Genomic DNA, 15,677 nt, shown 5'->3' with positions numbered 1-15,677 from the left:
CCTGAACAGCATTGATGTATTGAGCAATCATGGGGTTCAAGTCCATAGCTCCCTGAAAGTGACCATGTAAGTAGATAAGATAGTAAAGAGTGCTTGGCTTTATTGCTCATGGATTTGAGTACAAGAGTCAGGATGCCATGTTGCACCTTTATCAGACTTTGGTTAGGCCACATTTTGGGTATTGTGTTCAATTCTGGTTGTTAAGTTACTGGAAGGATGTGAAGGCTTTGGAGAGGCTGCAGAAGAGGTTTGACAGGATACTATCTGGATTAGAGTGTATGAGCTTTCAGGAGAAGCTAGAAAAACTCAGACTGTTTTCTCTGGAGTGGCAGACACTGAAGGAAAACCTGACAGAAGTCTATAAAATTGAGATGCATAGATACGGTTGATGGTCAGAATCTTTTTTCCCGAGAGTTGAAATGTCTAAAACTAGGAAGCATGCATTTAAGGTGAGATGGGACAAGTTGAAAGGAGATGTGTGGGGCACGTTTCTTTACACAGAGTGGTAGAAGTCTGGAACATGCTACCAGGGATGTTGGTGAAGGCAGATACAATAGAGGTATTTAAAGAACTTTTAGATAAGTACATGAATATGCAAGGAATAGAGGGATAAGGACGAAGGGCAGGCAGAAGGGATTAGTTTAACTTGGCCACATGTTCGACATAACGTTGCAGGCAGAAGATCCTGTTCTGTTGTTCTATGTTCTATGTTCTATGTTCTATGTTCTATGACTCTCTATTAAGTTGAGTCAAACTGTGCCTCATTGTTAATGTGTCAGCAGTCCTTTAAGAGACATGGCCTCCGTACCATCACTGTATTATACAATGTGGCCTGAGAGTATAAAGGTCTCATATTATGTCTTACGTCTGATCATTTAAAGCATAACACTACTGGGAGCATGCTCTTCTGTTGTAACTTAATAGCTTGTTATTAGAGGATATGTACCTGAGGAATGTAATGTTTGTACATAATATTCAGTTGTAGTGAATCTCAGTTGGATTCATCAATACTAAGACATCCATTTCTAATTTCTCATCTAATGACAGATAGCATAAGGTTTGCTGCAACGGGTAAAACATAAGGATGCAAGATCATAAAACAGTAGCAGCAGGGGCCATTTGGAAAAGACTCGATGCTTTAGTGTTAGATATTTGGAAAAATAATTGAAGATTAACCAGATAACTGGTTAGACAACAGAGAATTTGGAGAAAGGGAGAGCTGTTCACCGTTAAGCACAATAAGTTTCTGTGAGTACCAAGATTTGTACAGGTCTGTAGATAGGGTATTAACCATCTGGCAAACAGAGGTAATTTCTGTTTGATTTGAAGGTAAGTCCTATCAAGATAAAATAAATTTCTAAGATTGTTTTAGTTAAAAATAAAAAAAATTGAAGTGCACTCTTGAACTGAGGTACAAACTCCATAAAATGCAGTTCAGAAAACTAGAAGGTTTTGGTCCTGACAGTTAATACCACAAGATATGGGAGCAGAATTATGCTATTTGGCCATCATGTCTGCTCCACCATTCAATGTGCCTGATATGTTTTTCAACTACATTCTCATGCCTTCTCTCCATAACCTTTGATCCCCTTACTAGTCAAGGATCTATCTCTCTCAGTCTTAAATAGAATCATAGACTTGGTTTCCACAGCCTTCTGCAGCAATACATTCCACAGATTTACCACACTCTGGCTGAAGAATTTCTTCCTCATCTCAGTTCTAAAAGGTCATCTTTCACTCTGAGGCTGTGCCCTCAGGTCCTAGTCTCTTCTAATATTGGAAACACTTCCTTCACATTCACTCTATCCAGGTATCTCAGAATTCTGTAGTTTCAATCAGATCCGTCCACACCCCCCCCCCCCTCCACTTTACCTTCAAAATGCCATTGTGTACAGTTCCAGATTCTTCAACTGCTCCTCATATGTCAAGCTCTTCATTCCTGGGATCATTCTTGTAAACCTTCCCTGGACTTCCTCCAATGCCTGTACATCCTTCCTTAGATACATGGCCCAAAATTGCTCACAATATTCAAAATATGCATTAATCAGACACATATATAGCCTCACCAATGCACCCCCGCATTTGCATTAAATCCCTCCTAAAATGAATGCTAACATTGCATTACCTTCCTAACTGCCAACTGAAACTATGTGTTAAACTGAAGAGAATCCTAACTAGGACTCCTAATTCCCTTTGGGCTTCAGATTTCTGAAGCCTTTCCCCATTGAGGAAATAGTCTACATCTCTCTTCTTCTTATCAAATTGCATAATCTCACACTTTTCCACATTGTATTCCATCTGTCACTCCTTGGCCCACTTTCCTATCCTGTCCAAGTCCTTCTACAGCCTCACACTTCCTCAACACTACCTGTCCCTTCACCTATTCTTTGCATCATATGTAAGTACAGTTTCTCATAACAACAGATAAAAGACCCTTGTTCAGAAGGAAGATGCAGTTTTAAACTTAAAATGATACAAAGTCAATGCCACACACCTTGTAGTGATATAGTTAAACATTTTTATTTTGGAATCACGGATAGCTGAAACCTTCATACAGAGTGGACTTGTTATGTTAAAGCAAAATGTTCAAGCAAAATATACAGTTCTTTTTCACTGATAAAGCAATAGATGCTCCCAAGAAAAGAACTCTAAAAATCTTGCTTCCTATTGGCAAGGATGGGTTTCACAGTATTACCACTTCCAATCTTTCCATGAACAATAAGAAAGATACAGAGAAGACCTGGATATTTCTCAAAGACCATGTCAAGGTAACAATTAGCTACACGATTAACAGACCCTAACTCACAGCACACCGTCAACCCTAAGAATCTGTTGACCAGTTTGTAAGAAGATGACACGGCAAAGGCTTATGAGGGTATCATTTCCAAAGAGGAAAGTTTTTTTTTTAGATTAGATTACATTACAGTGTGGAAACAGGCCCTTCGGCCCAACAAGTCCACACCGACCCGCCGAAGCGAAACTCACCCATACCCCTACATTTACCCCTTACCTAACACTACGGGCAATTTAGCATGGCCAATTCACCTGACCCTGCACATCTTTGGACTGTGGCCGGGTCTCAGGCGCTGTGAGGCAGCAGTGCTAACCACTGTGCCACCGTGCCGCCCACTTTTAAAGAAAGTCAGAGAGATTTATTGAATTAGACATCAATCAATGTCTTTAGAAGAATCTTTTGGGCACAAAAAAGGGTCACATTATTGACACATTACTTGAGGATCGAAACAAGTAATGACACCCAGTAACAATTATTTCCTCTAGGTGTCACCAGCACTATTGCTACAGTCAGAAAAGTTCACTGAAGCCAATGAAATGTGTAACAGTTGCAGTTTTGTCACACCTACCCAAAATCATTTCTTGATAAACTATAAAGTATGTGTCACCAAGGGACATCAGCATGTACTGAGAATCTGGTTACAAAGGCCAAGCCAGATTCCAGAACAAAACACAAGACACCAAGGATGGCACATTATCAAACAACTGGCAACAGAAGAAATATTGTTACAAATACAAACAGATCAATGAGACTCGGTGTCAATCAACAAAAAGTCAAATTTCAGAAGATGACCAAGGTTTCCACGTTATTAATGTTATGAGTGTAACAAAGGTAAGCATTGCTAATAAAACCTCATTATTCACCACTAAGATGATACAAAATTGTATAAAAATGGAAAAAGAATGAATGGATGTGATGGATGTTTAATTGTTTGTGTATTACATGTTTGTTGTGAAATGTGCTTTTCAAATGGTGTTTTATTTTCTTTAAAAACGGGGGTATGTGAGAACCATGTTTTATTATTTTCAGTTTTTAAAAACTGGGAACTGAAATGAGAAAGAACAACTTTAAAAAATAATATTTGAAACAGTGGCTGCAGTTTTGAAAACAAATGACTTGATGCCCATAGCAGGCTTTATAAACAATTGTTTGAGCAAGTGGCCATTGAAGTTCAGACAAGCTGGAACCAAGGATGTATGCTGGAACAGTGTGTTGGCAACAGGAAATTGATTGGTCTGTGGACTAATGGCAGTTATTGATGGCAGAGACCTTCTGCTTGTGTGCTTGTTCTTGGGTGACTGAGCAGCTTGGAGCAGGAAACAAGTTACAGAGACAGAGAGAGGGAAAGAAAGAGCAAGAGAGAGAGAGAGAGAAAGAGAGATAAAGAGGAAGAGAGAAAGAAAGAAATAGAGAAAGAAAGAAATAGAGAAAGAAAGAAAGAGAGAAAGAAAGAATGCATAGCGTCTGCCGCACAGAACTCAATTTAAACTGAAGGAAGCAAATAACTTTTCCTGCAGCAGTTGAATTTTGAATTGATAAATCAAAGACATTTTTCACGTGAATCAGCTATTCTGTATTTCTTGCAAATCAGAGAAAGACTTGCAAACAGCATGGACTCTGGTCAGGCAAAGGAGGGTGTGTGTGTGTGTGTGGACTCTATAAGGGATTGGCGTTTAAATTAATATAGTAATCTTATATACCAATGGTTCATGTCTAATTATTCTAATTATTTGTAATAAATAATAATACCTGATTAGTACAGAAGTCTGGTGCTTTCTATTAACCTTGGTCTGAAAGTCAGGTATATTGGGATACTGTGAATTCCTCAAAAAAATTACATTTTGGTATAACTTTGGAAATAGCGAGGCTCAATTTATGGCGTACTACGCCAGTGAGTTGTAACAATAGAACTACAACGTATTAACTTGTGACCTGGTGTGTCTGGAGGCAATGTCTGATACATGGTACCAGTCCCTTAACATCTTCACATATCCTTACATGTCAACAGAATTGCAGAATACACTTTTAGTGTAGCCATCAAATAGTTAATATTATCAAATGGAAATCTTCTGAGATGGTCTCAAAACAACACAATTGCTTGGAACTACATGAAATCTATATTGCAATAAACACCCAGAAGGAGAAATGTAGTTATGAACAAAGGACAGCTGCCTTCAATTGGAAAGAAGATCTGGCAGTATATAAAACATGCTGTCAATTCATTATTGTCCATTTTATGCTATCGATAAATAGTAAATTCACCTCTCTTTGTTCCAAATTCATGCTGACCACTTCTCTTCCTTAGCTTACAGAAGCTCCAAAGATTTGATTTTTAATTAAGTCGAAGACTGTGCTATAGTGTGCTGTAGCTACCAATCTCAGACCAGCAGTTACCAGATTGATTTCAAGCTGGCTGTATCTGATTTCTATTACCTTGCTGCAAATCCTACTCTTGTGGCTGACTATAGATCTGTAGAGCTCCAGTCACAGCCAATGGATTTCAAATATTTTTAGAGTGCAAACATTAAGTAATCTCTCCTTAAGTGGTAAAGTGCAGAGAAAATCCAACACACTTTAAACTGGGACTTGATTCTCCAATAGAGGTATGTTCCTTACAAGGCAAAAGAAAATCAGGAAAAGTAGTCAGCTGCACATGTTGTATGCTGCAACAATCTGATTGGTGGTGGAGACAGTAAACCATGTCCTCTGCTAAAATAGAAGGGAAGTCAACATGTGTTCTGATGAGTCACTGAACTCAAAACATTAACTCTGCTTTCTTCCCACTTCCAGACCTGCTGAGTTTCTACAGCAACTTCTGTTTGTGTTTCGGATCTCAGCATCTGCAGTTATTTGTTTATTTTCCTCATAAATAATTATTGTGCACATATAATTTGTCTATGTTGTACTGGGAGCCATTTTAATAAACTTTCTAATAAAGACACTGTAATTATCTTCCTACTTTCCCTGGTGAACAAATAATACTTCCTTTAAATTTATCAAGCTATTTAAATTATTACAAGTAAGCAAATTGATCACAACTTGTCACATTTTAGGATTAACTGACACTTTCCATAAATAGTAATTGGAAAAGAGCCTGTTCAGATGTTTGGATTTTAACGGCTTCCACCACTAGTGAGAACTTGCATACTCAGCAGAGGGTTTATGTGAGGTCAGCATCACTTAAAACCAATTTGTGATGCTTAAAAAAACAGATGCGTTTAAAAGTAAGATGCATTCTGGCTGGATCAGCTGCTAGCACTGGATAGACAGGAATGACCATTCAAATCTAAAGTGTACTTGCTCAAGAAGATAGACCAAGTATCATGAAGCAACACTGGATGCCTTAAGCAGGATGTTACAAAGGCAGTGAAATTGATTGACTGTTGTAGTCTGTCTAGCCCCCAGGACCTGGATGTAGGGCTGCAGAAAATTTAGTGATTTCCCTTGAGTAGTCAAGGCAGATGAGTGTATGCTCCCATGTCATATTCTTATACTGAACCATTAGCCTCAGATACTGCTCCATTTACCATCTTCCCTTCACTCTCCCACTGATGATACTTTCCATCAAGAACAACTCATACTTAACATTCACAGCCTCAGCCTACTCTCAAACATTTAGCACTTTTGCAAGCCGCAAATGTATTTCAGTAGGTGTATCATGCAGATGTATTGGCATAAACTGAATGGCACATCTTTTCCACTTTTGCAACAAAAGACAGCTTATGATCAGAGGCGGTAGCACCAAATGTGAGAAGCAGTTGCATGTCCACAGCACCATGAAGGAAATAATGCTGCCAATCATGGAACTAAACACAACTGAAGTCATGGAGGGTACTGTTATGTTTTTACCCAATCCACCTTCTCAAATCCCCCTTGACCCTCATCAACAGATTATTTGTTTTTCCTTACTGTCCTCAGCACAATCTTACTCTTTTGCCTTCATCCTTACAAATACCAAACAAAAACCTGTCAAGGTCAACTGCTGGTACCGGAGCTGAAAGTGCAAGAGGAACAAGAACTTGATTAAAAAGAGGCACTATCACTCAGTCACTCACTTCATCCCCAACTTCGGCACTGTAATTGTGAGAACTTTTAAAAATAGCAATAGATGGGACCTACATGCAGTGGGGCCAGGCAGCATCTGAGGAGCAGGAGAATCGACGTTTTGGGCATAAGCCCTTCTTCAGGAATGTGGCTGGTGTGCCAAGCATGCTGAGATAAAAGGTGAAGGGAGGGAATTTGGGGGAGGAGCACTGGGATTACGATAGGTGGAAGGAGGTGAGGGTGAGGGTGATAGGCCGGAGAGGGCGGAGTGGTCGGGAAAAAGATTGCAGGTCAAGAGGGCAGTGCTAAATCCGGGGGTTGGGACTGAGATAAGGTGGGGGAGGGGAAATGAGAAAGCTGGAGAAATCTTCATTCATCCCTTGTGGTTGGAGGGTTCCTAGGCGGAAGTTGAGGCGCTCTTCCTCCAGGCGTCGTGTGGCCAGGGTCTGGCGATGGAGGAGGCCAAGGACCTGCATGTCCTCCTCCATCGCCAGACCTACGTGCAGTGAGCCATCAATCAATGGAAGTCTTTTGTTGGGACAAGAGGAATGGATAGCATAGGTGTCTGCTCTTTGGAAGGTGAGGTTACATGAGATCAAAGCAAGACATGCTGCAAACTGGAAGTGAAAACAGAAATCTCTAGAGAACTCAGCTAGTTTGGCTGCAGTTGTGAGAGAGAAACAGAATCAACATTTCAAGACTCTTAGAAGCATTGAATCCCTGCAGTGTGGAAACAGGCCCTTCGGTCCAACAATTCCACACCAACCTCTGAGGAGTATCCCACCCAGACATTCCCCTACCCTATTACTCTACATTTTCCCTGACTAATGCGCCTAACCTACACATCCCTGAACACTATGGGCAATTTAGCATGACCAATTCACCAAACCTTCACATCCTTGGACAGTGGGAGAAAACCAGAGCCCTTGGAGGAAACCGCGCAGATACAGGGAGAATGTGCAAACTCCACGCAGAGTCACTCAAGGTTGAAATTGAACCTGGGTCTCTGGCGCTGTGAAGCAGCAGTGCTAGCCAGTGAGCCAACATGCCACCCTCTTGTTCTGAAGAAGTTTCTCCAGGAGCTTCTGTTTTTGTGTAAGGTTATGATTTCTGCTGCAGGGAACTCTGGCAAGGATTTCTTTAGGATGGACTACAGATAAGGCTAATTGATAGGTATGTACATGGGAATCTAAGCTGAATCAGCAGGCTTGTGAGAAAGTACGGTCTGATCTCAACTTGACATGAGGCTTCACTCAGAGTTTGAGGTACATTCTTCCAAACGTGGAAGTGTTGGCCAACTCCAGAGAGCACTTGTGGACATAACCAAAATGTAATATCTGATTATCAATATCTAGATTCAATTGAACAGGAGTCATCTAATATCTGAGTGCTGCAATGAAAATTATATTAAAGTCTCTGAATGTTGCTTTGTTGGGATATAAGGTAATTGACTTGAAACTTTAACACTGTTTCCTTTTTGACAAATGCTGCCTCAGCCACTGAATATTTTCAGGATTTTCTGACCTTATTTCACTTTGATTCAATTTTTTAAAGACCTATTCACTCTTTTATTTCAATGCTTCCGATTTAGAGTCATACAATGCAGTAAAAGCCTTTCAATCCATTTGCACCATTTGGTCATCCCTATATTATCCAGAGCAAATTATTGGTTTGAATTTTCTGTTCCGCTATCGCTGCACAAAAGGCAGCATTAGCACCGTTGTCAGGATCAACTGCAATTGCATTTGTAACTTCTGGATTTTTCCACGATAGTTTTATTGAACTGATGCTGCATCTGTAGCATCTTTACAAGGAGGTAGCAGTAATTTTTCAAAATAGGCCAGGAACCTCCCAGGTTGTACCACTGTCATGTAAGATGCAGGCAATTGATATAGTCATAGAGTCAGACAGCAGAGAGACAGATCCTTTAGTCCAATTCATTTATGTCAAACAGGTTTCCCAAACTAAACTAGTCCCATTTGCCTGCATTTGTCCCATATCCCTCTAAACCTTTCATATCTATGTACCTGTCCAAATATCTTTTAAATGTTGTAACTGTACTTGCATTTACCACTTTGGCAGTTCATTCCACATATGAACCACCCTCTGTGTGAAAACATTGCCCCTCAGATCCCTTTTAAATTTTTCTCCTCTCACCTTAAACCTATGCTCCGTAGTTTTGAACTACCCTACCCTGGGGAAAAGACTTTTGCTATTCACCTCATGATTTTATAGGCCTTTTTAAAGTCACCCCTCAACCTTCGACGCTCCAGGGAAAAAAAGTCCCAGCCTATCCAGTCTCTTCTTATACCTCAAACCTTCCAGACCAGGCAACATCCTTGTAAATCTTTTCTGCATCTTTTCCAATTTGACAATATCTTTCCCATAGCAGGATGACGAGAATTGTACACAATACTCCTAAAAGTGGCCTTACAAACATCCTGAAAAATGCAACATGACATCCTAACTCCTATAATCAATGCTTTGACCAATGAAGGCAAGCATGCCAAATGCCTCCTTCACCACCCTGTCTATTGTGATGCAACTTTCAAAGAACCATTAACCTGAACCCCGAGGTCTCTTTGTTTGACAATAATCCCCAGGGCCCTATCATGAACTTGTAAGTCCTGTCCTGGTTTGTCTTACCAAAATGCAACACCTCACATTTATCCAAATTAAATTCTACCTGCCATTCCTCGACCAACATGCCCATGCATCTAAAGCAGCCAAACCCTACATTTGCCCTGCACATGACCATAGCACAACTCAAAATACATAAAATGACCAAATTCTTGAACAAATTTAAGACCACTGGTAGGCTATATGCTCAATGTTAGGGTGAGATTTTCTGATCTTTCTGACTGAAACACCCCAGACTCTTTAGTATTGGATTTTGCCATCAAGTGTCCTACATTAGCAGCACTGTCAAGCCACCTTCAATTTTAGCATGTTTGTCCTGCTTAGATGACCTCATTCCCATTTATCTGTCACACATGCATCTGCCTGTGTGTGCCACAGTCCTCGTGGAGATGAAGTCCTTTCTTTACATTAAGAATATCCTCCATTGTGTTTTGTGACACTAACACTGTACTAAATGGGATAGGTTTTGAACTGATCTAGCAACTCAAAGCCTAGTATCTAATATATTGGATGTGATATATTGGATAAGAGGTACAGTTGGTAAGTTTGCAGATGACACCAAAATTGGAGGTGTAGTGGACAGTGAAGAAGATTAGCTCAGATTATAACGGGATCTTGATCAGATGGGCCAGTGGACTGAGAAGTGGCAGATGGAGTTTAGTTTAGATAAATGCGAGGTGCTGCATTTTGGGAAAACAAATATTAGCAGGACTTATATACTTAATGGTAAGGTCCTCAGGAATGTTGCTTAACAAAGACCTTGGAGTGCAGGTTCATAGTTCCTTAAAAGTGGAGTCACAAGTAGATAGGATAGTGAAGAAGACGTTTGGTATGCTTTCCTTTATTGGTCGGAGTATTGAGTATAGGAGCTGGGAGGTCATGTTGCGGCTGTACAGAACATTGGTTAGGCCAGTTTTGGAATATTGCTTACAATTCTGTTCTTCCTATCAGAAAGATGTTGTGAAACTTGAAAGGGTTCGTAAAATATTTACAAGCATGCTGCCAAGGTTGGAGGATTTGAGCTGTAGGGAGAGCTTGAATAGGCTGTGGCTGTTTTCCTTGGAGCGCAGATGCTGAGGGGTGACCTAATAGAGATTTATAAAATCATGACGGGCATGGATAGGATAAATAGACAAAGTCTCTTCCCTGGGATGGGCGAGTCCAGAACTACAAGGCACAGGTTTAGGGTGAGAGGGGAAAGATATAAAAGGGACCTAAGGGGCAACTTTTTCACACAGAGGGTGTATGTATATGGAATGAGTTGCCAGAGGAAGTGGTAGAGGCTGGTACAATTGCAACATTTAAAAGGCATTTGGATGGGTATATGAATAGGAAGGGTTTGGAGGGATATGGGCCAAGTGCTGGCAGGTGGGACTAGATTAGGTTGGGATATCTGGTCGGCATGGACAGGTTGGACTGAAGGGTCTGTTTCCATGCTGTACATCTCTATGACTCTATGACTCTAATATCCATGAGGTACTGTAAGCCATTTTGGCAGCTGCTAAATTCTATTCAGCAGAATGTGTAAACTGAAATATCCCCCACTTCACTATTACCATAATGTTGGGAGAGGAACATTGGTTAATAAAGATTACAAAAGACAATTGCAAGAGCTGGTCCAAGCATATCAAAAAAAGGAAACATCCATCTGGTGAACCTACAGCCCAGGACTACTTGCATATTAACAGCAAAAGCAGTATGCCATCAACAGAGCTAAGTAATATTGCAATCAACAGATGAGAGATCAAAATTCTGCAATCCTTCCACCTCCAGTCATGAATAGTGTGGACAATGAAATAATTAATAAAGATGTGATGCCAGAAATCCTCATCCTCAACAAAAGAACCCCAACATTTCAATGCAAAAGATAAAAATGATTTCACAATTTTTCAAACATCTCCAATGAATCCCACAGTATCAGCAACTAAATGTGCTGACTAGATGACCAATCTCAGCCACCTCCTGCTGTCACCAGCATTACTGATGTCAGTCTTCGGCCAATTCAAGTCATCATATGAAATCAGGTTATGACTGAAAATACTAAGGACTGCATATGTTAAGGGCAATATTCTTGCAGTTGTACTGAAGATTTGTTCACCAGAACTTCCCATGATCCTTGCTATTGTGTTCCAGTACAGCTACAGCACCTACCCAACCTGGAAAATTGCCCATCTATATCTCATCTATAAAAAGCGGGACAAATCCAATCCAGTCAGTAACTGCTCCACCAGTCTACTCTTGATCATTGACAAAGTGATGGAAAGAGTCATCAACAATGTTATCAACTGGCACTAACTCAGCAAATACCTGCTCAGTTTGAGTTCCACCAATGACTCTCAGCTCCTGACCTCATTACAGTCTTGAAACAAATAAGGAAAAAAGACCTGAAATCATGGAGTGAGGTAAAAGTGATTGCCATTGACATCCAGGTAGCATTAGTGTGGCATCAAGGACCTTTTCCAAAATTGAAATCAATATGAATCAGAGAAAAACACAACTATTTGGACTCATACTAAGCACAAGCAAAGATGATTGTATTTGTTCGAGATAAATCATCTCAGTCAAAGAACATTTCAAAAAGAATTGTTCAGGGTAATGTTCGAGGCTCAATCATTTTCATCAACTTTATAAATGTCCTTCTTCCCATCATGATGTCAAAAGTGTGGAAGTTCTCTAATGTTCAGTACCATTCACAATTCCTCAGATAAGGAAGCAGTCTGTCTCCCAAATGCAGCAAGACTGAACAGGCTTGAGTTCAAAAGTGACAAATAACATTCATACAAGTGCCAGGTAATGAATATGACCTAAAAGAGAAAATCTAACCATCCTGCTTTGAATTTCCATGGTATTACCATTGCTGACTCTCACAGTATCAACGTTCTGCGATACCATCAACCAGAAACTGATCTGAACAAACATGTAAATATGCGGCAATGAGAAAAGGTGAGAGGTCAGGGTCCCTGCTGCCTGTTGCATTTCCTGATGTCCAATGCTTGTCCATCATATACAAAATGAAAATCAGGAATGTGATGGAATACTCACCACTTACCTGTTGAGGTTATTTGCAGCAATGTAGGATAATGGGTAAATCCTATTATGTTAATGAACTGTACACAGGGCACAGTGGGAATTAAGAACTCTCTCAACTATCCACTTACATATGTGCAGTAAATCATTAATAAAGGTTATTATTCACCACTATGAGGATAAATTCACTTCTCTCTACAACCTCAATATGATCTCACTAAAAAGAATACTCCAAAACGTTGGCATCATATAGGCAAAAGTATCTTGCCTTGGAACTATAATGTCACTCTTTCATTGTCACTGGATCAAAATTCTGAAACTCCCAACCGAACAGTAAGCATGTGCAACTCTGCATCAACTTCTCAAGGGCAATAGGATTGGGCAATAATTGCTGGCCACGTCAATAGCACCCACATATCATAAATTAATTTTAAAAAGACAAACACTGTACAAGGAAGACAACCACTTCCGAAATGACTTTAAATAAAAAGCAAAAGTTCTAATGTTGACTATGCACGACATTGTTTTAACAGGTTTTTGTTACTGAGTCATAATACTATTGACAGTAATAATGATGAGGCTCGATCAGTTTCAGAAATCTGGTATTGGTGAAGTGTTTGACAGTTATTCCTCCTCACAAGATTGCCAGCTGAGGAAGTTGGAGTCGCTGTTAAAGCAAACAACTGTAAGTAAAAGCAACCGTATGGAGGCCATTGTTTGCCATCCAGAGATGTTACCTTTGTTGCTCAAACATATGGTCTCACCTCATACTATCTGTTAATAGAATGAATTTGTGCTTCATAACTATTCCATCTACAAATATAATTGCAACCGTGAATTCAATTTCCATAGTTGTACTAGGATTTTGTTTTGAATAAAACATTAAATTAGAAATAATCAATTTAATTTGCCTAAACAATATGAAAAGCCAAAAAAAAACTTCTGTTTGTATTCCTAAAAATACTTTTCAATACACAACTGGATAAACTTTGCCTGTCTCAATTGAAAGCGCGAATCAGAATCCAGGGGCCAACTTTTCTAAGCTCATCAATTTAATCTCTCAACCCTGGAAGATTGTTATGCTACCTACCTCTCCTGACTCCAGAGTGTTTAAAGTCTCTGCTGTTTTAATCTGAATCAAGTACTAATTAGTCTGATGTTATCTGAAACAGTAGTCTCTGCTGTGCCAAGTGAATGATATTAAAGTACTCCCTTGGATTCATTTAATGTCCCAAAACTAACTGCACTATGTAGGCATAGGACATCAACAGAGCTACTGAATGCTTTTCATTTCTGTACCATGATTTGGGCCAATCACAGGAAAATCAGATGGATTACCCCAAGGACAGTTAAAGATGCATCTACTGTACAATAAAATAAATCAACTAAAGAAACAGTTCAGACATTAACAGACTGAAATTATTAGTAATGTCTTCAATCAAATGGGGTAATGATCAAAAGCTTCACCAAGAAATACTTCACTTGGCCCAGTGACCATAGTCTTTTGAAACTGAGAGTTTCAAGTGTTCAATCCCGTTTGTAAAAAATGCTTTCTAATCTTAATCTTTAAAATATTCAACAACTATAAATTTGATCAGTGCAAAAATCAAAGCGGGCTTCCCCTATCATTGCTTGTAATCTCATTCCATCAAAACTTTCTTATTCTCTCTTTCTACCACATGCTCTGTGCTTTCTTCAAATAAACTTGAAGATCAAGTTTCCAAGTTCCCCTTCCTGAACAGCCCGATAATTCTGTTGTTGCACTTCTAGCTGCTTTTGCCAAAAGGAATGAAGTTATAGACAAGTCAGTCTCATCTGTGTTGTGCCATCCTCACAAATGCATTGTAGCTCCTTTATTACTTATCATTCAACAAATCAATGCCTCCTTCTGCCTCCTCCAGATCTGTGCAGCTTTTCTGCTCAAACAAAATGGCTGAAATACCAAAACTGTATTTTCTAGAAGTCACTTCTTGGAGTTCTTTATGACAAGCAGCTCTTGAACTCTCTTATTTTATTTCATAGATGCTTCTTTATGGTACATGTTTCTGAGGAAAATAGGAAATGGATAAAGTATAGTATCCTGTGAGCTTTTTTTTTCCTCACGACAAGCTTGAGTTTTCTTGTTGATAGCATATCCTTCATCCTCACAAAAAAAAGCCTGATAATAGCCTGGTAATTTTAGTTTAGTTCTGTGGTTTAGTGTCCTTAGCTCACTCCAATTCATCCATGCTTTTATGTGCCACTTTTTTGTTTAAACATGAACATTGGCAATTGAGATACAGTTGGGGTTGCTTTTTCCTTCATTCATTTTATTTACCAATGAACATCACAGCATTGTGCCTTGGAAAAGGGGCAAAGATCCATAATTAACCTTCTGCACATGTCATGCAGTTTCCCACACACAAGTGGGCAAAAGAAACAAATATTTGAGTCAGATTGAAGCAATACAGAAATTATATAATAGTGCATTTCCTCTTCTTCTGCTTGAATGCAGATAATTTTTAAAAGCACAGTTATCGAAACTGCAAGAAGAACAAGGTGAATGTTTGACTTTCATGGAAGCAAACTTAAGGTCCATTTATAGAAATCATTAAATATGGGTGATTGGGTGAAAAACTTTTTAAAAAAACTGATAGAATGTTCTGCTTTATATTATGGAGATGAAAGTTATAAAGCACTCCTATAAAGTTCCAATTAATTTACGTCTGGAGTCTGCTTTGTTTTTATTGCTGTTTTTCATCTGGAAGAAGAACTTAAAGTAGGTATTAGAAATCCCTTGACTACTTTCAAAGCAGTAAAATGTGTTTTCATAGTCCATAACACTATAAGATAAAGGATTCGACCATTCAGCACATCAAATCTGCTCCGCCATTTGATCATGGCTGATGTTTTGCAGTCCCATTCTCCTGCCTCCGCCCTATAGCCCTTGACCTCCTTACCAATCAGGAACCTATCTATCTCTGTCTTGGAATCACTCAATGACTTGGCCTCCACAGCCTGATCAGATCATGTGCTCTTTTTATTGTTTTGTTGACAGAGACATTATTGTCGTCCAGCACACCTGGGACAAATCCCCAACTCTTCTTCAATATAGTACAATTGGCTACTTTCCAACTACCAATCAGATCTGATGGTTATTCTGTTTAATATTTCACCAGAAGGTAAATCACCT

The sequence above is a fragment of the Chiloscyllium plagiosum genome, chromosome 4 (genome assembly GCF_004010195.1).
Source record: "Chiloscyllium plagiosum isolate BGI_BamShark_2017 chromosome 4, ASM401019v2, whole genome shotgun sequence".
Taxonomy (NCBI): Eukaryota; Metazoa; Chordata; class Chondrichthyes; order Orectolobiformes; family Hemiscylliidae; genus Chiloscyllium; species Chiloscyllium plagiosum.
Note: the sequence above shows the minus strand (reverse complement) of the source record.